Genomic DNA, 25575 nt, shown 5'->3' on the forward strand with positions numbered 1-25575 from the left:
GTCCCTTCCTACCATGAACAGCCCCTGTGTGTACAGCCTGAGTCAGCCCAGGATGGGATGCTCTGTGCCCTGGGCTCTCCGTGTGAGCATCCTAGAGCGCACACTGGGCCTTCCTGGCCTTATATCCTGCCCTGCCTCTGAGCCAGAATTTTATATCCACATCACTGTTTGAGCTTTAACAACTAAAAAGTATGGAATGGCCCCAGGAGACCCATGGAAGGGTGCCGTGGAGGAGGCCTGGTGGAGGGTGACACCTACCGGAGAACCGTGGTTCTGCAGCCTAGCCCTATGGATCCGAACCACGCTGATGGGCTGGAATGCCAGGGTCTGGGCTGGACCTTACAGGGTATATTGATTCCCAGTAAGAAAGTTTCAACCAAACAGTCTTCCCTCCAGAAGGACCTTATAGAATGTATGTTACTGTGCTGCCACTAACAATAAGTTCTGCAGAGAGCTGTGAGGTTCAGAGAATGCCTTTTTGTCCATATTCTCTTTGGATCCTTAAAACCATCGGGTAAGGTAGATAGAACAGGTATTATGAGAACACCTGTTTTGCAGGTAAGGTTGTTGCAAAGGAATGTGCAACTGATACCTGAGGAAGGCGCTGGGGGGGGGGGGTTAGGGGGGGATGTCCAAAGGTTCGTCAGCTTTGCCAACAGCGTTTTAGTATTTTATAAGGGGGATGTCCTGAAATACTATTATTTGCATAATAACTGGCTATTACAGAAGGAAGTGTAGGCTCCTTCTGAGTCAGACAGGCTTCAGGTTGAATTCTGGCTCCATTACTTTCTGGATATGGGCAATTTCCTTAACCTCTCCAAATGTTAGTTTTCTTAACTGAAAAGCAGGGCTTATAGATACCTTCCAGGGTTGGTGTGAGATGAAGCAAACTGATGCATAGAAGGCCCACAGGGCAGTGGGAGGCTGACCCTGACTTATCCACAAACTGTCATCTCCTCCATTTACTTGGTGACTAGTTCCTAGAAAGTTCTAGGTGCTTTTTTTTTTTTTTAACCCTTAAATAAAAAGATAAAAAGCCAAGGCTATCAGTAGTCATCCTGATTAAAATGACAGTAAATAAACAGGTTTAAAGGGAGAAAAAATAAGGAACGACAGCCACTGAGCAACACCAGCAGAGCAGCAGGGGACACGAGTCTCAGCGGCTGTTGAGTGGCCCCTACTCTTCCCAGGGGGAGCTGCAGCAAACGAGCCTTGGTCAGAGCTGGTGACCCAGCATGGCTCCATCTTGAGTGCTCTGATCCAGCACTCCTTGGGCAGAATGTGGCCTTTTCAACGCGTCATCCTGACTCCAGTGAGAAAAGCCTTCTACTGCCTCTCTTTGGGGGGATATGACCACACTTAAAACTTGAAAAAAACTCTCAAGAAACACAAGCATTCCTAGGCATAGAGTGTCTTTGAATACCTGAAGGTACAGAAGTATCTTCAGTAGTGGGCAGCCAGGTCCTGCAAGGGGGCGAGGGGGAGGAGGACAGAGTGCTTATGTCATGTTATGAATAAAAATAACCACCGAGAACACTACTGAGTTCTTAACATGTGCCAGGCATGATGATGACAAGCACTTTACAAGTACGACTTCTTTGAGTCCCCAAACAACCCTGGATACTAAGTGTTGCTATTATTTTCCTTATTTTACAGATAAGAGAGGGAGGCCCAGAGAGGTCAGGTGACTTTCCCAGGGTCCCACAGCTAATGGGTAAGGGAGCCAGGGTTGAAGACAGGCTGTGTATTCCACAGGTAGCTCTTCTTCCTTTGGGTGTCCCCAGCACCTGGCACTGCCCCGCCTATGGGATACCTGCCTTACCAGGGTTGGCAGGCAGTTTAAACTATGTAATCATTAGTATGTATTTTTATTTACAGGCTTTTCTTCATTCTAAAGCATTGTGAATCAGTTGTGAGTACAACAAATTCCCTTGCCTTCCCTGAAGAGACTTGCATAAATTCCCCAGAGCCGGGCACTGAGCACCTGTGATTCAAATGTGGGACCTGCCTGCTGCCTCTTGGCCCCCAGCCCCTGTCCCCTTCCCTGAGACTGCATGCTGCTGTATTCCAAGTGTCTCTTTTGTGAGTATGCCCAGGTGGGCTCTGAAAAATGACTCGTGTCATTCGAACATTTACCCTGGATGGTTTTTGTCATCAACACACAGAACAGGCCTATATATGAGAGACACCTGGCATTGTCCTAGATATCCCAATTTTTGAAACTACAGTTAAAATAAGTATTGACTGTAAAACACCAAGTCCAACAGACATGACTGCAACTTGGGTGGGGAGCTGTAAGAAATTAACGAGATTTGAGGGCCTGACGAGGAAAATTTCAGAGCCACAGGGGGATGGGGCAAAGTCAAAGACCAGGAGAGAATACAGTTCGGGACCCCAGGTTAAGAAAGTGCTGGAAAGGAGAGCAAACCCGCCATGCAGAGACTCAAATACCCACCTCCTCCAGGGATGCTGAAGGTTACAAACAGGTTCAGCTTCCATTTCAACATTTTTCTGCCCAAACCTTTCAGGAGGAACCACCCGTAAGTCTCCATCAAGACCTTTTGGAGCATCCTTCTAATTTAATACAGAATCTTAGCTATTTGTTATCAGTGTGCAAAAGGCATTTTCTAGGAACCCCTCAGTGGTAGCCTGGTACTGGTGCCATGGTAACAATAAAATGTGAAGCTGAGCCATGCTCTTAGGGAAGCCCCAGGCTGGCAGGGGCAGTTGGTGGCAGGTGGGTTTCCCCCTAGAGGGTGTTTCTACAGAGCCCTGGTTCTCGGCTTTCTGACTGGCCATAGCAGCCCCCAGAAGCCTCATCCTTTGCAGTACCGAAGAATCAAGCCATCAGCAGCTTAACTCATCAGAGTCCCGGGCTTATGTCACAGCCAAGTGCTGGGCCTGCAGGAACCCCAGGCTCTCCTGTGGGTGAGCCACCAGCTCTCCTCCTTGCATAGACCAGCCACATTGTGTGTTGGTTTTCACAGGGTGGCCCAAATGGGAGCATGAGCGGTAATCGTAAATCCCCATTAGGAGCATGGAGCAGGCCTGGTGCCACCAGACCCCTGCAGGACTCTGCCCTGGCCTCTGAGCAGCCGCTCAATAAAGACTTAGTAACTGAGTGTGTTGCTGGGACTGCATCAAACCTCATAAACATCTGTGTAGTGCTCTGCCCATCACAGGGTACACAGGACCAAGGAACTCACCTGCTGCATGCCAGCCACCAGCCCAGATGCTCTGCCTGTGTTGTCCTGTCTATTCCTCCCCCACATGGATGCCGAGCTACAAAGAGGCTGGTGACTTCGCAAGGTCCCATAGACGTGACTACTACAGGCCGTCTACTGCTGACTCTTCACTCCCCCCACCCCCCATGCTCTGTATCCAGGGCCCACCTTCCCTGGGCAAACCAGGACAGGGCATCAGCCTCCTAGGAGTACGGCCACAGGAGCCTCTCCATCAGCTGGGACGTGGCTCCCCCAAGGCACTTTCTGCACACCTGCTGGGGATGTCAGAGCTGCCCATGGGGACCTGAGGCATAAATGAGTAATGAGATGAGGTGCGACTTGTCACTTAGCACTGGGAGAAGCCAAGTGCTCTGTAATCATTGAGCCCCCTCCAGGACCAAGGGACACACTCAGAAGCTTGGGAGTGCCCCCTACCACATAAGATGCCTGGAAATGTATCCTCCTGGGCAAGGAAAAGGCCAGGTTCTCCTAGAAGGAGGAGCCAGAGATCTAGGGTTCCCCTCTCTGACACAGAGTGTGCATGAACCCATGTGGCTTAGTCCTGGTTTTATCATCCACGGACTTCAAAATCTAGAATTCTCTTTCTAGTCCTGCCTCCCAGTGGCTCCCTTTAGGGCTTCACCTGCTGCACAGCCTCAACCATCCCAGAAATGTACTTCTCTCCAGAGGATGGGTATATGTCAAGGGCGAACCAGTGGGAAGACAGCAGTTTCAACTGCTGACAAAACCAGAAGGGTGCCCAGAGTTCTCAGAGAATTTAGGGGGAAAAGATGGGTTGGGCAGTGCCAGGCTGCTACTAGGCCTCTGCTGCCTGGCGGACAGGGACTCCCCAGTTTAGGGAGCTGCCATAGGCACTTCCCCAGACTGGAGGTGGTGGTGGGGTGGAGGGTGGTGTCCCAGGAGATCGGTGTGTGGCCAGAGCCATGAAGGAAGCCCGATCAGAGATGATCAGGGATAGCACATGCAGGAAGACAGGGCAGCAGGGTGACCGTACATGGCAGTGTGACCACACATGACAAGGGGAATAAGCCAACTATGTTCTGGATCCATCTGAAGCAGGGCCATCTCCCTGAGCAGATACACAGGGAAGGAGAGGGAGTTCTAGCTAGAACACAGGTTACCTGCAGGCAACAGTAAGGCGGACAGCCTCCATGTAGTTAGAGCCAAGCATGGACTCAGGCTGAGGCCAGCTGGAGTACCCAGTGCAGGTCCAGGGGAGTCAAGCAGCAGAGGCTGGGCAGGAGGATGGCTCTTGGAGTCCCTGTGGATTCTCTCATGCCCAGGCTAGAAGCTCAGGTGCCCTTATAAATATTTCAATATTGAAATATTGAAAGGTCACAGGGTTGCAGCAGGGAGCCGGGAAGACAGGAGCCAAGATGGCAGCCATGGCTTCAGGAAGGGAACAGCAGAGAGATGAGGGATGTAAGGATGATGGAGGGGTGGGAGAAGATCTGACCCTGGGCACCAGGAGGAAGGGGTGCTGTTAAGAGGAATCAGGATGAGGGGCCTGTTTTCTAGGATGGTGGGGGACACCCGTGGTTGTCAGTACCTCAAGTCTGTACTGCTGGCTGGCCATGTGAGGAAGGAGGGCAATGAACACACTGCAGCGGAGTGAACAACTAGGGCCCAGAGACACTGATTCGGGGGTCACCCATATGTGAGTCAAGGGAGCCAGGAGGGCCATTGGGAGTCTGGCTGGATCTCTAGGTCAAGAAACCCGTTCAGGGCAGCCCCAGGTGAAGGCAGTGGGCCTTGCAGCCTACTGCCATTTTCTGGGCAGTAGGCTGAGTGGAACTTGTGTTTTTAATTCCTTTTGGACCTGAAGTACAATTTTCAAACCGATCCTTTCAATATTTATAAGGACACACTCCTTCTTAATGAAGTCATGAAAAGCACTTTCCGCATGCTGCTGACCTTTGCAGAGTGGCTTAGATCATCCTCTTGCTCATCAGCAGCACAGCAGCCCTCCCAACCCCTGCTGTGTGGGACAGTGCCAGGCATGACAGTGCCAGGTATGGCAGTGCCCACCTCTGAATTAGAGAAATGAGAAGTCAAGGAGCAAGGTGGAGAGTGGAGGAGAAGGAGGCTTGCTCTTGCTGGAAGTGGCTCCCCAACCCTGCTGCACATCACAACCACCACCTTAGAGGCCACCGGTCCTGCCCCACGGATGCAGGAAGTAACGGGCCTCGGGTGGCTTGGGCATCAGCATTTGGAACCTTCCCTCAGGAGCCACTGATGTTCATTGAAGAACAGGAACAACTACACAACAGTAGCTAGTGCCCAGGAACCTCCAACCCACTCCTGGCAGAAGCCATGGGGTACAGGAGACAAGGAAGTGAGGCACTTCCCCTAGCACTTCTACACTGGGAATTTCCAAGTTTCTACCTAGAATTTTCCATTCCTTGGTCAAAGGCTCAGTGTAAACCAGAACCTCTGAACCCTATGTCCCCAGGTAGATTTCTTTTCCCTCTTCGCACTGCCATCTCCTTCCTCTACCCTCCCCCCACCATTAAACACGGGTGTCCTTGGGCTCTTTCTGCACATATGACATCATGGGGGAAAGAGGGACTCCAGGCAAAGCTGAGCAAGGCAGAGGTGCCTAGCATGCCCCTGGGAATTGATATCCATCCTACAAGACAGACCCTCTAGGGGAAGAAAAGTGGCCTGGTTTTATGATGCTGCTTTTAGCTGGTGGGTTCCCGGGCAGCAAAGATCTGCTAGATTTTTAAAGCGTCTCCAGGCAGGCTGTGGGTGGCCAGTGGGGGTGACAGGGCCCACTGAAGACATGGAGACAGATGGGAGCCACTCAGCCAAGTCCCTGAGTCAGCAGAGGGCCTGGAAGCCTCTACTCAGGGGGCCCAGGCTGCCAGAATGCTCTGCCCCTGCCTGCCCAGCTCCTTCCTGGAGGCAGCAATTTTGGGCACCCTCAAATGGCCCAGCCCAGAAGCCATCAGCCTCTCTCGACTGCCCCTCCCCAGGACAAGTCCAGGAATCTGTCTCTGCCCAGTGATCTAGTAAGCAAAGACCTGTCCCAGAGGCGTAGACCAGGGCAGGCAGTAGCAACTCAGAGATGTCTGTAGTGACCAAGCACTGGCATTTCTGTGCTGGAGGGGGCGGCAGCCAGGCTAATTCCATGTTATTACAGCCTTACAGGAAGCCAGCCCGGATCAGCTGTCAACCAGCAGCAATTTATGCGCCTTGGGGGCAGAGGGAAGAAGGAGTGGAGGGAAGAGAAAGGAAAACACAGCCCTCCCCCCTCCCCCCACCAAAAATTGATCCTGAGTTATTTTTAGATGCTTATTCATCCCACGTTTCCTTATAAGAGCCAGGACATGAGCTCTGTACAAAAACCATTTGGCAGGAGACAGCTGCTCACATAGGAGGATGGGGCTGGGGGCACCTGTGAGCAGGTGGAAGGGAGAGTGGAAGGGTCTTCAAGGACGCCCCCTGGTGGCAAAAATATCCAAAAGGTATATCCAAAAGGATTCCAAAAGTGGAGTATCCCAGAGGAGAGGCTTTTCCATCAGAATCCCCAAGTTTAATCTCCAGCTTTTTCTTGCTAGATGGCCTAGGGCAGGGCACTGTGGAAGTCAAGTGAGGCTCTCAGCTTGGGACCCTAGCCAGGTGCAGCCCTGGGCAAGTCACTCAAGCTCTCTATGCCTCAGTTTCCCCATCTACAAAATGAAGCACATGAAACACTAGCAAGATCACCTGGCATACCCCGTGTTCCATAAGAGCGATCGTTTCTATGAAAGGGCCATACATATATTCATTGTCACTGTTGGTATTAATGATCACTTAGAATTATGCTGAGGTAGAGCCCCTGGGTGGCTCAGCCAGTTAAGCATCTGACTCCTGATTTCAGCTGAGGTCCTAATCTTAGAGTCCGGAGATCCAGCCCAACGTCTGACTCCGTGCTCAGCATGGAGCATGCTTAAGTTTCTCCCTCTCCCTCTGCCTGTCCCCACTCGTTTTCTCTTTCTCATTCCCTTTCTCTTAAAAAAAAAAAAAAAAAAAAAAATATATATATATATATATATATATATATATATATATATATATATATATATCAAGGTAGGATAGAGAATGGTGATGAAAGCCACAGAAGGCCTGAGGTGGAAAAGAAGCAAACTTTTTTTTTTTTTAAGATTTTATTTATTCATGAGAGAGAGAATAAGAGAGTGAGAGAGCGAGAGTGAGAGAGAGGCAGAGACACAGGCAGAGGGAGAAGCAAGCTCCATGCAGGGAGCCTGATATTCGACTTGATCCCAGGTCTCCAGGATCAGGCAGGCCCTGGGCTAAAGGCAGCACTAAACCGCTGAGCCACCTGGGCTGCCCCGAAAGAAGCAAACTTAGAGAAACTTGTATTTATAGCCCAACGCCTGCCAAGGATGGGTGTCCAAGTAATTTTGCCTCTGTTTAGATATGGATGCTGTGACTTAGTTTCTCCTCCTGCAAACAGGGCAATAAGCACTCCTGGGAGGCCTAGGGATTGATGTAAATGGAAGCCCACAGCACAGCTCCCAGCAGGTGCTCAATACTATTAGCTTTGACTCTGGAATCACTTCTCCTCGTGTGATGGCTAATCTATGTCTCACCTTGACTGGGTCACAGAGTACCCAGAGATCTTACTAACCGTGATTTCTGGGAGATGTCTGTGGATGGAATTAGCATTTGACTTGGTGGACAGAGTAAAGAAGAAGGCCCTCTGCATAGTGGGTGGACACTGTCCAATGTTGAGGGCCTGAACGGAACAAAAAGGTGAAGGAAGGGAGAAATCTGTTCTCTTTTCAGCTTGACTGTTGAGCTGGGCACCAGTCTTCTCCTCCCCTTGGACTGGTGTTTACATCCCTGGCTCCCCTGGTTCTCAGGCCTTTGGTCTCAGATTGAATTACACCACTGCCTTTCCTGGGGTCTCCAGATTGCAGATGGCAGTACGAGCCAATTCCTTATGATAAATCAGTATCTCCCTCTCTCACCCTCCCCCTGCTTCTCCCTCCCACCTTCTCCCTCTCCATATATATATACACATACACACATATTGATATGGATATATCTGTAATATTCCATTTCTCTGGTTACTCACCAAGTCAGATCCAGACCCTTCTAGAATCTGTGTCCGTCAGCTGTTACCCTTCTTTGCATGGGGTGCATGGGGTGCCCTGCCCCTTCCCCAACACCTACATGCCTCCCTAGCTGCTCCTCCTGCCCTCAATATCCCCTTTATATTAACCCAACCCTTAATGACTGCTCCCTTTTGGTTTCTTTTCTTTTTTTCTTTTGAAGACACACACACAGAGAGAGAGGCAGACACAGGCAGAGGGAGAAGCAGGCTCCATGCAGGAAGCCTGACGTGGGACTTGATCCCGGGTCTCCAGGATCACGTGCTGGGCCGAAGGCAGCACTAAACCGCTGAGCCACCCAGGCTGCCCTCCCTTCTAGTTTATTTATTTTTTATATTTTGTAAAGATTATATTTATTTATTCATGATAGACACACAGAAAGAGAGAGAGAGGCACAGGCACAGGCAGAGGGAGAAGCAGGCTCCATGCAAGGGGCCTAATGTGGGACTCGATCCTGTGACTCCAGGATCACACCTGGGCCGAAGGCAGATGCTCAACCACTGAGCCACCCAGGGATCCCCTCTAGTTTCTTTATTGAGTGCCTGCTTTATGCATGACACCAGGCTAAGTGCTGTGACTACTGAGACACATAAAGCCAAGGTCCTATACTTCACATCATTTCAAGACAATGCGGGCATAAGAAGATGGTGCAGGTGTCCAGGGAACACCAAAGACGGGCTGGGGCATGTGGGGGCAGGGGTAGGAGGCTGGGAACGCCTTCCTGCAGGAACTGACAAAGGTCTTCCAAGCAGATTCAGCAGGACCCTTGCAGGGGAAGCACCAGGATAGGAGCTGGAATTCCCACAGCCCTCACTGCCTGCCACCCTTGTGTACCTGGCCTGGTCGGAGTGGTATGCAGGCCACTCTTTCCACCTGTTTGCCTCCCTCAGGGCTGCTCCTTCTCCTCTGAAGTCTTCCTAGACTGAGCACCCGGCAGGCCTCAGCAGGGACTCCATGACCAGGGTCTGCTTCTGTCATGGTATCTCAGTGTTAGGTGGTGAGAGGTTGGAGGCAGCATACTCCTCCATACTCTCCATCAGCCACCTCAGGGAACATTCAGAAACACAGGCAGATTACCCTCTCCTTAAAAATCCAGCTCCCCACCCACAACTTTCAAGGGGGGACCTCAAGGGCCTGCCACCCACTCCAGCTTCGTCCCATGTCACTCCTGCCATAGGGCCTTTGCATGAGCTGGCCCCTCTTGCTACAGGGCCACCTCTGTCCCTTTCTGTTTCTTTCTCCCTAGCAGAGACACACATATACACACTTACCACCTCATCTATGAAGGGTTTAGGGTCCCCACAGCATTTCGTACCCATCTCTAGCTTAGTGGGATTACTTGGGCCGGCTGACTCTGAGGGCAGGAACTTGATCTCATTCAAAGCCCAACTCAGGGCCAGCCAGTAGCTCTTCCAAACTTCAAGTGAGGCTTTTGAAGCATATGCCTGGGGAAAATTCTGCCATTGCTAAATACTAGAGGTGACATCACTGGAGGGGACCACCATCCTTTTAATAAACAGTGATGGTATGGAAGCAAGGCTTATTTCATGTTAGATAATACATATGTCATTTGCATTTGCTAGAATCCATGATTTGAGTAATAAAGGGTTTAGGAAAAACCAGCCATGACCTCATTAGGCTGGGGAATTCCTGCCCCTCCTCTGGGCTGGGGTCAGCTCTGTTCTGAGAACACCACTGGCAATGAAGCACTTGCTAAGGCTGTTGCCCACAGCCTTCAGACCCCCACTCCAACACACACTGATAGTGCAACCTGAGGCATCTCACTCTCTGTGAGCCTCTGTTTCTCTCTTCATAAAATGGGTATAAAAAACACCCCTCTCACAAGATGTTGTTATTAAGGATCAAATGAAAAATAACATTAGACAGTACTTAGTAAGCTATGAATGCCCATGAAATTTTCTGGGCTGCAAAAAGTTCCCTCTATTGCTAAGTTTATTAATAAATAAACCTGTCCTTATAGGTATAACACGTTTTATTTTATAGCCTCATACCAGTTCTTACCACATCAACCTTGCTGTTCCTCCCTTTGCCTGGTTCCTAGGATCTGGGTCAACTAGCATCCTGGTAAGAGCAAGGATTCTGGCTTGACCATGCACAGCTGTGTGACGTAGATGAGGACCTTACCATCTCTGAGCTTGTCTTCCAGAGATGACCAAGGGTTGTGGATAGGATTAAGTGGGATGATTGATATCCAGTGCGTGGGATATGTGCTCAGTGACCATGAGCTCTTGGGCCACTTTGGAGGGCTCCCGGGGCCAAGGCGCAGTGACCATACTGGATAAGCAGACATCTCTCTCCCATTGGAGGCCTAGTGGAGCCAAGGTATCACCCAGCACCATTCGCAGTTAGATCTGGTATTGCAGAGAGCCTGGTGACAGTGTCCCCTGCCCCAAGCTCCTGCAAGAAGAGGCATGGAATCCATAGCCCTCTCATTTTTCCTGGGGGTGGGAGAGACAGTGTATGTGTGTATGTGGGGGAATGTATCTGGAATCTTCTCTCTTCTCCTTGCACACAGAAACCCCCAAGATGGTTCCCCTCATGGAGTTTCAAGCAGTTTGACTTGCCAAGTACGTGGCCCATTCTTCATTCTTCACTTTAAAATCCATTTTTCTCCTGAAAGCTGGAGACACCACCTTAAAATACAAGCTCTCCACCAGCATTTCCTGCTGTATTTTTAAATGTCTACAGTTGGTGCCAAAAAGAATGGGGAGTTAGAGCTCTTGGGACTCGTTCTTGGACCATGATGATTGATTAGGCCATGGCTTTTTGTCTCTTGTTCACAGCTGAATCCCAGTCTCCAGAACAGTGCCTGCCACAGAGCAGGCATTCAAGTACTAGCGGTTGAACGTATGAATAACTGCACATAGGAAATCATTTCACCTGTGTGCCTGGCACTAATCTGAGTGCTGGGGCACACAGGGGGCTGCAATGTCTAATGCAGGTGGGTGCCTTTGGCTCTACCAAAGGGCTTTTGCACTTGTATTTCATGTGTCAACACTCTGAACTAGGAGTGCAATCACCTTTTGCAGATGAGCTGAACAGGACATAGAGAAGCTAAGGGCTCATCTAAGAAACAGAACTTGCATCTCTTGTCAAGAGTTGTTCACCAAATATGGCTGCAGGCTCTTTTACACAGCAACACATTGCTGCTTGCTATCTTGTTACAGAGTTGGGGGAAAGTTTGATCTTTTAGCGGTCTATAGTTCATTTGTCCACCCACCCACCCAACCAAGCCAACTTTCACTACGTGGCACCACAAGGTGCTGGGTTCTGCTGAGCTCCAGGAGAGGGGGAGAATAGGGGAAGGTGAACACGAAACTAGAGCAAGTGTCGGATGGCTGCTCTTTCTAACAGCAGTAGAGGAGATGGAATATCTATCTCCTCTGGGGTCACTGCAGAAGAGTTTAGTGGCCCCTCAAAAAAATTAAACATAAATTGCCCTATGACCCAGCGTCCCATCCCTAGTTTTATACCGAAGAGGAGTGAAAACAGGGACTTGAACAGGTACTTGCAAGCCAATGTTCAGAGCAGAATTATTCACAACAGCCAAAAGTTGGAACCAGGCTAAGTGTCCATCGATGGGCAAGTGGATAAGCAAAGCATGGTCCATACAATAGATTATTATTCAGCTATAATAGGAAATAAAGTTCTGATAATGATTCAGTGTGGATGACTCTTGAATACACTATGGTAAGTGAAATAAGCCAGGCACAAAAAACAACTGTTGTATGGATCCACACATAGGAAATATCTAGAATATGGAAATTCACAAAGACGGAAAGTAGACTAGACGTTACCAGGGGATGGGGCTTAGAGGGTGAGAAAGAACCATTGTGTAATGGGTACAGAGTTTCTGTTTGGGCTGATGGAAAATTGCAGAAACAGCAGTGATTCTTGCACAACATTACAGGAATAATCAACGCCCCTGAATTGTAGGCTTAAAAATGGTTAAAATGGCAGGGTTTATTTATGTCTATGCTACCACGATTTTTAAAAATCACAAACATATGCAAAACCCAATAGCAGTAGCATGGGAGTAGACATACAGATAAGTGAAACAGAACAGCAGGTCTGAAAACAAAGCAGACTCTTCAGGTGGTATCAGCATAATGGGAAAAAGTCTCACCTGGCAGGGGTGGGGGTAGGGGGAGCCCGAAGTTAAAAAGCAAAATGCCAGCTTAGAAAAAAAATGCAGAAAAATCTGTTTCTAACTTTAGCAATGAGAAGCCCTTCTCATGCAAGATGGGCTTGCATCTTGCCATCTAAAATGATGGCACCATAAAGGAAAACATTTTTCCTGTGACAGACTAGTCTTTGGACTGGACAGTCTGGCAGGATCTAATACAATTTCAAGTACACATAAATACACATATCCTCTAGCCACAAGGCACCTATCCTGGAGAAATGCTCTCATGAGCCATGTTCAAGGGCAGTCTCCGGAACATTGTTCCTAAGGAGAAAGTAAAAACAATGCAGATGTTCCCACAGCAGCAGAAAGTGGAAACAAATGAGGGCATTTTAATTCTAAGGAATACTATGCAGTTATTAAAAAGAATGATGTTGATTTTAATATTCTAATAGAAAGATGAAAGAAGGAAGGAAGGAAAGAAAGAAAGAGAGAGAGAGAGAAAGAGGGGCATCTAACTGGCTCAGCCAGAGGAACATCTGACTCTTGATCTCAGTGTTGTGAGTTCAAGCTCCATAAAGATTACTTAAAAATAAAATCATGGGGTGCCTGGTGGCTCAGCTGGTTAAGTGCTTGACTCATGATTTCAGCTCTGGTCTTGATCTCAGCATCATGAGTTCAAGCCCAATGTTGGGGGATCCATGCTGGGTGGGCATGAAGCCTACTTGAAAAGAAAAAAAAAAGGAGAGAGAGAGAGAGAGAGAGAGAGAACAAACAAATGAACCTCACCCCCCCTGGATAATTTCAAATGGATTTGCTCACTGGCTTCATTTTCAAAGGATTCTGCTATGGAATACATGCCTGCCCAGCTCCAGCATTACTTTGCATGATGCCATCTAAAGAGCTGCCAGCCTTGGGATGAGAGCCTAGAATGTCCTACCCCAGCAGTTAACGCCAAGCGAGGAAATGTCAGAAAGAGAACAGTGGGTTTGGGATACTGGTATTCATGCATATAGAGGGGGCCAAGGGAGGGAAGGAGACAGGAAAAAAAACTTATAAAAAGGAACAGGAGCGGTGCTTGGGTAGTTTAGTTGCTTGAGTGTCAGACCCTTGATCTTGGTTCAGGTCTTGACCTCACAGTCATGAGTTCAAGCCCCAGAGTGGGCTCCACACCCAGTGTGGAGCCTACTTTAAAAAAAGGAGCAGGAAAGTAAGCTAAGGCAGCACAGTATGAAGGTCAAAGGGGCCATACCAAGTGTGGTAATATTCTAGTGACTGGCTAGTCATTTACAGGTAGAGGCATATCAAGCATTACCCAGATGTCCTCACACACTGTTTTAGGCCATTCTGGTTCCTCCTGCTTCTGGCCAGTCCCAGATTTACAGCAGTTTTGCAAATGGCTTCCTCGCAAATCCTGAAGCCTGCAAAAATGCCTGGCTTTGGTCTCATGGGGTATCCTAGTGTCCCCACCTGCTGGTGTCCACCCTACTCCACCTCTTCCAGCTCCTTTGCATCTGAGAAGGGGAGGAGACCTGCATCTTCTGAGCATCTAGTATCATATTTCATCCTCACCATTACTGTGATTAGAAAGGTAAGCAAATGTTACTTGGTCACGCACACACAAAAGAATGAAATCTTGCCATTTGCAATAACATGGATGGACCTAGAAGGTATAACGCTAAGTAAAATAAGTCAAACAGAGAAAGACAAATACCATATGATTTCACTTATACGTGGAATCTAAAAACAAAACAAACAACCAGACTCTTTTTAAAGAGAACAAACTGGCAGATGCTAGAGGGGAGGTGGACAGGGGGATGGGAAAAATAAGCAAAGGGGATTAAGAAGTACAAACTTTGAGTTATAAAATAAATAAGTCATGGAGATAAAAAATACAGTATAGGGAATATAGTCAATAACATTGTCTTATAGGTGACTGCACTTGTGGTGAGCATGGAATAATGTACAGAACTATCCAATCACTATCTGAAACTAATGTGACATTACGTGTGATCAATAATAAAAATTTTTTTCAAAGCTATAAGCAATGTCAATACTCATAAAACAAATCATCCAATTAAATGGGCAGAAAACATGAACAGACATTTCTCCAAAGACAACATCCAGATGGTTAACAGACACATGAAAAGATCATGTGGAAATGCAAATCAAAACCACAATAAGTTATCACCTCACACCTGTCAGAATGGCCAAAATCAACAACACAAGAAACAACAGGTGTTGGTGAGACTGTGGAGAAAAAGGAACACTTGTGCACTGTTGGTGGGAATGCAAACTGGTGCAGCCACTGTGGAAGACAGTATTGAGGTTCCTCAAAAACTTAAAAATAGAGCTACCCTACCATCCAGCAATTGCACTACTGGGTATTTACCCAAAAAAATACAAAACACTAATTCAAAGTGATACATGCACCTGTATGTTTATAGCAGCATTATTTACAATAGTCAAATTATGGAAGTAGCCCAAGTGTCTATCGATAGATGAATGGATAAAGAAAATTGATAAATGAAATATTATTCAGTCATAAAAAGGGGTGAAATCTTTCCATTTGTAATGACATGGATAGAGCTAGAGAGTATAATTCTAAGTGAAATAAGTCAGAGAAAGACAAATACAAATATAATTTCACTCATGTGGCATTTCAGAAACAAAACAAGCAAAAGAAAATGGAAGAGAGAGAGAGAGAGAGACAAAGACTAAGAAACAGACTCTTAACTATAGAGATCACACTGATGGTTATTAGAGGAGAGGTGGGTGGGGGGATGGGTGAAGTAGGTGATGGAGATTAAAGAGTACATTTATTAGGATGAGCATTGAATAAAGTACAGAATTGTTGAATCACCATATTGTACATTTGAAACTAATATAACCCTATGTTTGGGCACCAGGGTGATTCAGACGATTAAGCAACTGACTCTTGATTTCAGCTCAGGTCATGATCTCAGGGTTATCAGATCGAGCCCCGTGTCGAGCTCCATTCTGGGTAGGGAGCCTGCTTAAGACTCTCTCTCTCCCTCTTCCTCTGCCTCCAACAAATTGCATGTGCACACACATGTTCTCTTTCTCTCTCTCTAAAAAAGAATAAACAAAAACAAATGAAAAAACGCTGTATGTTAACTACACTGGAATTAAAATAAAAAACTTAATAAGAAAACAAATTTAAAAATTAAAAAATAAGTCAAATCGGGATGCCTGGGTGGCTCAGTGGTTGAGTGTCTGCCTTTGGCTCGGGGCGTGATCCCAGGGTCCTGGGATCAAGTCCTACATCGGGCTTCCTGTGTGGAGCCTGCTTCTCCCTCTGACTATGTCTCTGCCTCTCTCTCTCTGTGTCTCTCATGAATAAATAAATAAAACCTTTAAAAAAATAAATCAAATCAACGCAGAACATTAAGGGGGAAAAAAAGGTAAGCCATGTACCCAAGGTCATGCAACTAGCAAGGACCAAGGCCAGGGCCAGCATCAGAACCATCTAAAAGTCATGCTCATCCCATTATCTTACTCTACTGGGGAAGCTCTTACGGGTACCCACGATAAGCAAAAGTTTCTGTGATGTGCTTCCGGGAAGGTAAAATAAGCCAAGTCCCGATCTCCAGACAGCGTAGGTGGGCTGGGAAAGTACATAAGCCACAGTACTTATGGGTGGTAAAATGACTGCAGTGCCATAGTTGATGGGTAAGAGAAGCAGTACAGAGGACAAGGCAGGAGAGAACCCAACAGGTCAAGATGATAAGCAGAAGACCATGTTTGCATCAAGTTCAGGAAAAGCAAAACCAACATGTGGTTTGTTGCTCTCCTTCCAACTTTCTGTTGTGCCTTGAGGAATCCCTCATGCCATTTACCAACAACAACAAAAGCCAACACAAGGAACTCCCTCATCCTCAGTTTCCTCAGCATCCTCTCCCCACCTCCTTGGTTATTCTAGATAATGGGGAGGAGAGAAGACCAAGGACAGAGCATGGGGAAAGCCTCCATCTAGAATGGGAGGCGCAGCCATGCAGGGACCCAAGAAAACACAGAATTTGGTGGGGGAAGATGGTGACTCTGGACCCCCTACGAGGAGGAGGAGTTGGCTGAATCCTGCAGAGGTCCCTGAGGACGGGAGAGAGACAGGGAAGGCATGGAAGTCTCTGCTAGATCTCTGGTGCCATGTGGGGAGCAGCTGCAGCATGGTAACTCAGGTTTAAGTCAGATTGTGTGACATGGAGCAACAGGTGACAGGAAGCAAGGGGGAGGCAGGGAGGTGGCCCTCGCTCTGGAAGAGGCTGGTTGGTGGCAAAGTCACAGGGAGTTCCTAAGGGGATGGAAAAATCTCCAGAAGGTAGTGCTGTGTTTAAGGATGGGGAAGACTAACACATGTTCCTGGCAGAAAAGAGAGGGATGTTTGTGTGAGGTCTCAGGAGGGGCGGGCTCATGGGGCTCAAGGAAACAGGGGTGAGATGAGCCACAGTCAGGGGAGCAGTGGGTGGATGGAGAGGAAGGGGTGTATCCAATGATATCATAGTAAAGGAAACCAGAAATGCAGAAGCAGCTTGTGTTGGAGGGTCTCCATCTTTTCAATAAGGCTAAGTGGACCTCAGAGAGGAAGGAAGAACAGAAACAGAGTGGTGTTCTAGAAGTGTGTTCTAGAAGGCAGGAAAGGGTTTTTGGAATCTGAGGGTGGATGGTGAGGAAGGGGAAGTGGCGAGTATCAACTCTCCTTTTCAGAGAGTAAAAGGAGGAACACCTGGGTGGCTCAGCTGGTTAAGCAGTTAAGCATCTGCCTTTGGCTCAGGGCATGATTCTGGGATCGAGCCCCAGGGAGCCTGTTTCTCCCTCTCCCCCTCTGCCACTCCCCCTGCTTGTGTTCTCTCTCTGCCACATAAATAAATAAAATCTTAAAAAAAAAAAAAAGAGCATAAAAGACAAGAATAAGGATACACCCCCAGGAAGAGGGTTTTAAGGCTGTGGGACACAAAGGCATGTCTACAGGCTGAGAGGACAAAGGGGAATTACTGAAGGCACGGGAAAGAATGGGAATGACAGGGCCAGGTTTTGGGACACAAGCACATCCTGCAACCTCATCAAGCCGGCCACTCCACACAGAGGCTTCTATAGAGAAAATCTCCACCTCTTTCCACATGAAGTGCTGTGAAGCCTGGCTACCCACCCAACACCTGCATGCCTGTTACTTCTGGATGTAACTCTAGGAATTTATACTTATCCTAATGACATTTCATAAATTGTCTTGATGCCCATCTGTTCTGGTACAATGACCAAGAAAACATTCAAATCAGTCCACGGTGTGCCAAGTTCCTTTTCAGTTCAAATTGCACCAGGTATGTGCCAGGCTATGTGAAGAACAAGATACAGTCTTTGCTCTCAAAACCATAGGCGGATTGTTGTTTTTTTTTTAAAGATTTAAAAAAAAAAAGATTTTATTTATTCATTTGAGAAAAAGAGAGAGAGACCACAAGCAGGGGGAGCTGCAGGCAGAGGGTAAGGGAGAAGCAGACTCCCCACTGAGCAGGGAGCCATCCAGGATTTTGATTCCAGGACCCTAAGATCATGATCTGAGCCAAAGGCAGATGCTTAATCGACTGAACCACCGAGGCACCCTTATAGACGGATCATTTTAATATAGTTTTAATATCATGGCAAGTGCTATGAAGGAAGAGAAGGGGCACCTGGGTGGCTCAGTTTGTTGAACATCTGACTTTTAATCTCAGCTGAGGTCATGATCTCAAGGTCGTGAGTTCAAGCCCCTTCACATTGGTCATGGAGCCTGCTTCGGGGGGCGGGGGAAGGAAGAAAGGGGGACCCTTTTCCATTGCCTCAGAACTAGCTGCGGTGACCCAAAGCTGGGGCCCAAGTGGTGATACATGCTCCACATTCTACAGAGTCAGATAACCCCCAACTAGCTTCCTGGGGGTTGGGGGACAGCCAGACCACCAGACTGCTCAACAAGCCCTCGAGTTGTGCAGGATGCTAGGACTGCCCGGAGGAGGGGATATGACTTACTGGGTGGCACAAGGGCAATAATGCCTGAGCTGAGCTTTGAAAGACTTGGAAAGCAGCCACTGTGGTGAAGCAGGGCAGAAAGCATTATTCATGGAAGAAGTGTAGTAGACAAGTGGCAGGCTGTTGTCACAAGGACATAAGGTCAAACACAGTAAAACTGACAGATGAATCTGGAGAGCTGGGCAATGGGTTTCATGGAGGAGAGGGCCCCACGTGATCAGACTGTCCCACACTGTCCAGTAGATTCCTCACACACTGTTCCTACCCCCCAAACTACAGCAGCAGAGACTGCCTGATGTGGAGGGCAGGTGGTCAGTGCAGGGTGTCTGGCAGGGACACGAGCAGGTCTGAGTTTTAGAAGCACCAATGACCACTGTGCACAGGACAGCCTCAAGGATGGCCAGGGTGAAGGCAGACACAGGGAGGAGGGTGCTGCAGTGGCCCAGGGATGGAATGATGAGCCCTGACCCTGAGCAATGCAGGCAGTAAATGGAGAACACAGGTGGGACACGGTGACACCCGACAGGATATGGATGGACTGGAGGGGCAGGAGCAGAGTAGTGCCAGGGCAGTTAGGCTTCTGGTTTTTTTTTTTTTTTCTTTAGAGAGAGAGAGAGAGAGAGAGAGAGAGAGAGAGAGAGAATGCATGAGCAGGGGAAGGGGGAAAGGGAGAGAGAGAATCTTAAACAGTAGGCTCCATGCCCAGTACAGAACCTGATGTGGGGTTTGATCTCATGACCCTGAGATCATGACCTGAGCCAAAATCAAGAGTTGGACACTTAACTGACTGAGCCACCCAGGTGGCTCTGCTTCTGGTGTTCTGATTCAGTAATTAATAGGGCGGCCATCCCACTAAGGCAAGACAGGATGGGATCTAAGTACAGAGGTGGTGTTAGCTTCAAACAGGAGGAGAGATACCTTCCATTCTAACCGCAAGAGGTGGGGCAGATGGGCTTGAGCTCACATACAGTCAGAGACCAGGTTGGGGGACCAGTATTGCACATGATGACTTTGGTCTTCTGGGTGAAGAAGACGACAACCAAGTAAGGAGGGGTGGAGGTGGAGCTCTAAGGACCGGGAAGGTTTGAAACACAGCAGTTCCCCTTTATCCATGGGGAATACGTTCCAAGACCCCCAGGGGATGCCTGGAACCTCGGAGAATGAGTAGCAAAATCCCATATATATTGTTTTTCCCTACACACATATACTTATAATGAAGTTTAATTTATAAATTAGGCACAGTAAGATGAACAACTAATATATTATTAGTACAACAGAACAATTATAGCAGCATACTGTATGTGATAAAAGTTATGTGACTGTTGTCTCTCTCTCAAACTATCTGATTGTACTGCACTCATCCTCCTTGGGATGATGTGAGATAATAAGATGCCTACATAATAGGACAAAGTGAGATGAAGGATGGAAGCATTGTGACACAGCATTAGGCCACCACCAACCTTCTGATGCTATGTCAGGAGGAGGATTATCTGCTCCTTGACTGCAGCTGACTGGGACCTGGACCCATGGGAAGTGAATTCGTAGTAAGGAGGGAACCACTGTAGTCACTGCTGAGAAAGGTGGGAGGACACAAGAGGACCACCCAGCAGCATTGGAGGCCTCCATGAACACAGACGCCATTTTGTCTTTTGACTTTGTCTATGGCATCTTTTCTTGGATTAACCTTTTAACTCTTATGTAGCCAAATTAATCAACTTTTCCTTTGCAGCTTCCAGGTTTCAGGGCATGCTCTAAAAAGCCTTCCCCCATATGGCAGTTTGAAACAATCAAAGCAAAACCAAAAAGGTGGAGCCATATGTGCCAACATAAACAATACCCGGGAAAAATATAGTAAGTGGAAGAGCACGACAAGTTCATACTGATGATATGTGTGCAGAGCCACAGACTGTCTTGGGGAGACCATGTGGTAAGGGGGCTGCCTCTGGGAAGTTGAGTGGATGTTAAGGAAAAGTCACAGGGCATGGGATCAGAGGATACAGGAAAGAGGGACTGAATACAGGGACCCCATTGGCCAATGGGAGAGAGAGCAGGTAAGTTTCAAACACATAGCATTTCCTGATCCCAAGATCAGAGATCACCTGTGATCAGAGGAAAGTACGCAAGATAGACCATATTTTGTACTAGGTTTGTACTAAGGTACAAAAATGTTAAGTAGCATTCACAAGGGTACATAGCTAACACGGCTCCAGGGCCTAACTAACCTTCACCACTCAATCTCTGCTACTTTTCACAACATCATACTAAGTGGAAAAAAGCAAGGCACAAAGCTATTTATAGTATGAGCACAATTCTGTAAAACAAAAATCAAACAAACTGACCCTTAAACAATGAGGGGTTTGGGATCCCTGGGTGGCTCAGCAGTTTAGCGCCTGCCTTTGGCCCAGGGCACGATCCTGGGGTCCCGGGATCGAGTCCCATGTCAGGCTCCCGGCATGGAGCCTGCTTCTCCCTCCTCCTGTGTCTCTGCCTCTCTCTCTCTCTCTCTCTCTTAAAAAACAAACAAACAAACAAAAAAACAAAAAACAAAACAAAACAAAACAAAACAAAAAAAACAATGAGGGGTTTAAGGGCACCAAGCCCCCTGCACAATTGAAAATCCACATGTAACTTTTGACTCCTCCAAAACGTAACTGTTGATGACCTATTGTTGACCAGAAGCTTTCCCAATAATAAAAACAGTCAATTATTCCATATTTTGTATGTTATGTGTATTATATACTGTATTCTTCCAACAGAGTAACCTAAGAGGAAAGCAAGTGTTATTAAGAAACTCATAAGGGGTGTGCCTGGGTGGCTCAGTTGGTTAAGTGTGGGACTCGGTTTCAGCTCAGGTCATGATCTCAGGGTCCTGGAATCAAGCCCCACGTTGGGCTCCTCACTCAGCACAGAGTCTGCTCAGGATTCTCTCTCCCTCTCTCTGCCCCTCTCCCTGCTTGTGAGCTCTCGCTCTCTCAAATAAATAAAAAAAAAAAAACTCCTGAGGAAGAGAAAATACATTTACAGCACTGGACTGTAAAAAAGCCACATATAAGTAAACCTGCTCCTTTGAAATCTATGTTGTTCAAGGGTTAACTCTGTGTGTGTGTGTGTGTGTGTGTGTGTGTGTGTGTGTAGGTAGTATATTTAATAGGCAGACACTGGAAAGAAATACATTAATATGTTAACAGGAATTATCTGTGTGGTGATGTTAAAAAATACTTTTCTAGATTTTCTATAATTAACATCAGTATTATTAACAGAAAAAAAAAGTCATTCAAAATAACGGAACTGGCAAGTACCAAAGACATTTTATAAAAATAGACTTTCTGGAAAAAGACACCTTGGCAACATACCCTGAGCACTTGAATAAACAAAAAAGTATCCTGCTTGATTCATGGAGTAATAGTGGAAAGAACGTGAGATTACCAAGGCTTGGGTTTAGGCTGTTTGGAGAAGTAACTCCCTAAGCCTCCACTACTTTGTATAAAAATGAATGTGAATAAAAATAGACCTGCCCTACGACCCAGCAATTGCACTGTTGGGGATTTACCCCAATGATTCAGAGGCAATGAAACGCCGAGACACCTGCACCCCGATGTTTCTAGCAGCAATGTCCACAATAGCCAAACTGTGGAAGGAGCCTCGGTGTCCATCGAAAGATGAATGGATAAAGAAGATGTGGTTTATGTATACAATGGAATATTCCTCAGCCATTAGAAACGACAAATACCCACCATTTGCTTCAACGTGGATGGAACTGGAGGGTATTATGCTAAGTGAAGTAAGTCAATCGGAGAAGGACAAACAGTGTATGTTCTCATTCATTTGGGGAATATAGTGAAAGGGAATATAAGGGAAGGGAGAAGAAATGTGTGGAAAGTATCAAAAAGGGAGACAGAAGATAAAGACTCCTAACTCTGGGAAACGAACTAGGGGTGGTGGAAGGGGAGGAGGGCTGGGGGTGGGGGTGAGTGGGAGACAGGCACTGAGGGGGACACTTGACAGATGAGCACTGGGTGTTATTCTGTATGTTGGTAAATTGAACACCAATAAAAATTAATTTATTTTAAAAAAATGAATGTGAAAATAATAAAACCTGCTTCACTTGGTTGCTACAGACACCAAGTAAGACCTGGAGATGAAAAAAATTCTGAAAATCAAGTAAAGCGTGTTCTTTTCATAGAATTAATTGATTCTACCTTTTATCAATGCATTTGCACACATCCTGTTCAAAATTAAACTATGATTAGGGTGGGGGGTTGGGGTGACTGGGTGATGGGCACTGAGGAAGGCACTTGGTGGGATGAACACTGGGTGTTATGCTATATGTTGGCAAATTGAACTCCAATAAAAAAAATTTAAAAAAAACAAACCAAAATTAAACTGTGATTATAAAATATAATGCCAGTTCTTTTTTTTTTATAATGCCAGTTCTTGATTAATCAGTCACTTATATTTCATAAAACAGGCATTCCATTAAAATCAGTCAGTAGCTGGTATTATTTAGCCATAATAACAGAATACATATCTCAAATTTCCCCCATATTCCAACTTGAAACTCAGTATTGGGGACAATTCAAGAGGATCGCTTCCCAGGTAAGCAGCCCTGCATACCCTGTTACAGGGCTCCCTGAGCTTCCCAGAAGCCAACACTGTGCTCCCTGCTTGCCCAAAGCTACTTGAGGCTTCCAGGCATCCTCCGCCCATAATCGCTCATAATCCTTTCTGGACCAAACCCAATGGCAGATCCAGTCTTCTAAAATGCCCACCCTGTGCCCATATCCCTTCTTCCCTCTCTTCTCAATGGTGGGAAGTGTCCCTCTTACTGCAGAGGCCAGCCTCTCCAAAAATTCCTGTCCCAGGGCCTTCCCCAGTTTTAAAGACATCAATCCCCTTGGGCCTTAGAGCAACATCAACTCATTACTGGACTAGACTGCAGCAATTTCCCAAGCCCGCTCTTGGGCAACCATCCTCTTTCCCTATATGCAGTCAGAATGATAATTTTTTTTAAGTAGAGATATAATTCAATACCATAGCATTCAGCATTTTACATACCCATCAGCAAAGTATGAGAGTTCTAATTTCCTTGAGGGCAACATCAGGCCCTTTAAAACACCTTTGTCCCCTCCTAAGAGTTTTATATGATTAGCTCTGACATTTATGTCATTGGTCCTTTTGGAGTTCAATTTTATAAATGGTGTGAGGTAGGGGTTCAACTTCATATTTTGCATATGGATATCCAGTTGTCCAGCACCATTTGTTGACTAGACTCTTCTTTCCCCATTGAATGGTCTTGGCACTCTAGTCAAAAATAAACTGACCACAGATATATGGATTTCTTTCTGGAAGCTCAATTCTATCCCACTGACCTATATGTCTATCCTTATGCTAGGACCACACTATCTTGATTACTGTAGCTTTGCAGAAAGTTTTGAAATTGGGAAAAATGACTCCATTCATTTTATTCTTCTTTTTCAAAATTGTTTTGGTCATTTGGTGTCGTTTGGATTTCCATATAAATTTCATCAGCTTGTCTCTTCCTGTAAAAGGGCAGTTGAAATTTTAATAGGGATTGCACTGAATCTGTAGACCAATTAGGGGAGTGTTGCCTTGTTAACAAAATTAGATCTCTGACTCATGAACATAAGATGTCTCTCCTTTATTTGGGTGTTCTTAATTTCTTTCAACAATGTTTTATAATTTTCAGTGTACACATCTCGCTCATCTTTGGTTAAACCTTTTCTTAAGTATTTTATTATTTTTGATTATATTATAAATGGAATTATATTCTTAATTTCATTCTTGGATTTTTCATAGCTAGCATATAGAACTACAACTGATTTTTAAAATATTGATATTGTACCCTGAAACATTTGTTGGCTCACTTATTAGTTTAATAGTTGTTGTTGGATATATATATCTGATGATCCAACACCCTTTGACATTCAAGCTGAGATAACGCTGAAGACAAACTTTTTTGCCACAAGAAATGTCTGCAATGAATTGCTGCCAATAATAAAACTTCATGGCAGGGTGGTGAATATCAGCAGTTTAGAGGGTTCAAAGGCTCTTGAAAATTGCAGCGCAGATCTACAGAAGAAGTTCCAATGCAAGACGCTCACAGAGGAGGACCTGGTGGACCTCATGTAGAAGTTTGTGGAGAATATAAGCAATGAAGTGCATGAGAGGGAAGGCCGGCCCAACTCAGCTTATGGGATGTTTAAGCTGGGGGTCACGGTCTTATCAAGAATCCTGGCCCAGTGTCTGGATGAGAAGAGGAAAGCTGACAGGATTCTACTGAATGCATGCTGCCCAGGGTGGGTGAAGACGGACATGGGTGGGCCTTATGGCCCCAGGACTGTGGAGGAGGGAGCCAAGACGCCTGTCTACTTGGCTCTCCTGCCTCCAGATGCTACTGAGCCTCATGGCCAGCTAGTCCATGACAAAGTCATCCTAAACTGGTGAATGTCTGCTTTAGTGCTTAATGCTTAATAAATGTTTGTGGGTTCAATGAATGAATGAATGAATGAAAAAAAAACATTCTGCTGGGTGGGGGTAAAAGAAGGTCATTTCTTTCTCATCGACCTCTGAGAGGTGGCAGCTGGTGGCAGTTATATATATATAACTTAAATAAGTATATTGTACTTAAATATATATAGATCTATCTATATAGAGAGATATAGATTAGATAGATAGATAATCATGTCATCAACCAATAGAGTTTTACTTCCTCTTTGCTAATCTGGATGCCTTTTATTTCTTTTTCTTGCCTAACTGCTCTCGAGAATTTCCATCCAGTAAAATCCTATAGAGAAGTAAGAACAGACATCCTTGTTTTGTTCCTGATCTTAGGGAAGAAAACTTTCAATCTTTTCACTATTAAATATGATGTTAACTGTGAGTTGTTTGTTTGTTTGTTTGTTTTGTAGATGCCCTTCATCAGGCTGAGGATTATCTTATTTTCTCTTTCATTTTTGAAGTACACGTTTACCAAACGTAAAATTCTTGGTTGGGCAGGGTTCTTTCCCTCCTTTCATCACTC

At 46.3% G+C, this 25575-nt stretch overlaps 1 protein-coding gene and 1 pseudogene across 1 annotated transcript in view; one reads left to right on the plus strand and one right to left on the minus strand.

The window, feature by feature from the left end:
* The window catches only part of HIP1 (huntingtin interacting protein 1), a 158182-nt gene that overhangs the window by 88198 nt on the left and 44409 nt on the right, over positions 1 to 25575 (minus strand).
* Positions 197 to 24998, plus strand: LOC102157019 (annotated as a pseudogene).

The sequence above is a fragment of the Canis lupus genome, chromosome 6, assembly GCF_011100685.1.
Source record: "Canis lupus familiaris isolate Mischka breed German Shepherd chromosome 6, alternate assembly UU_Cfam_GSD_1.0, whole genome shotgun sequence".
Taxonomy (NCBI): Eukaryota; Metazoa; Chordata; class Mammalia; order Carnivora; family Canidae; genus Canis; species Canis lupus.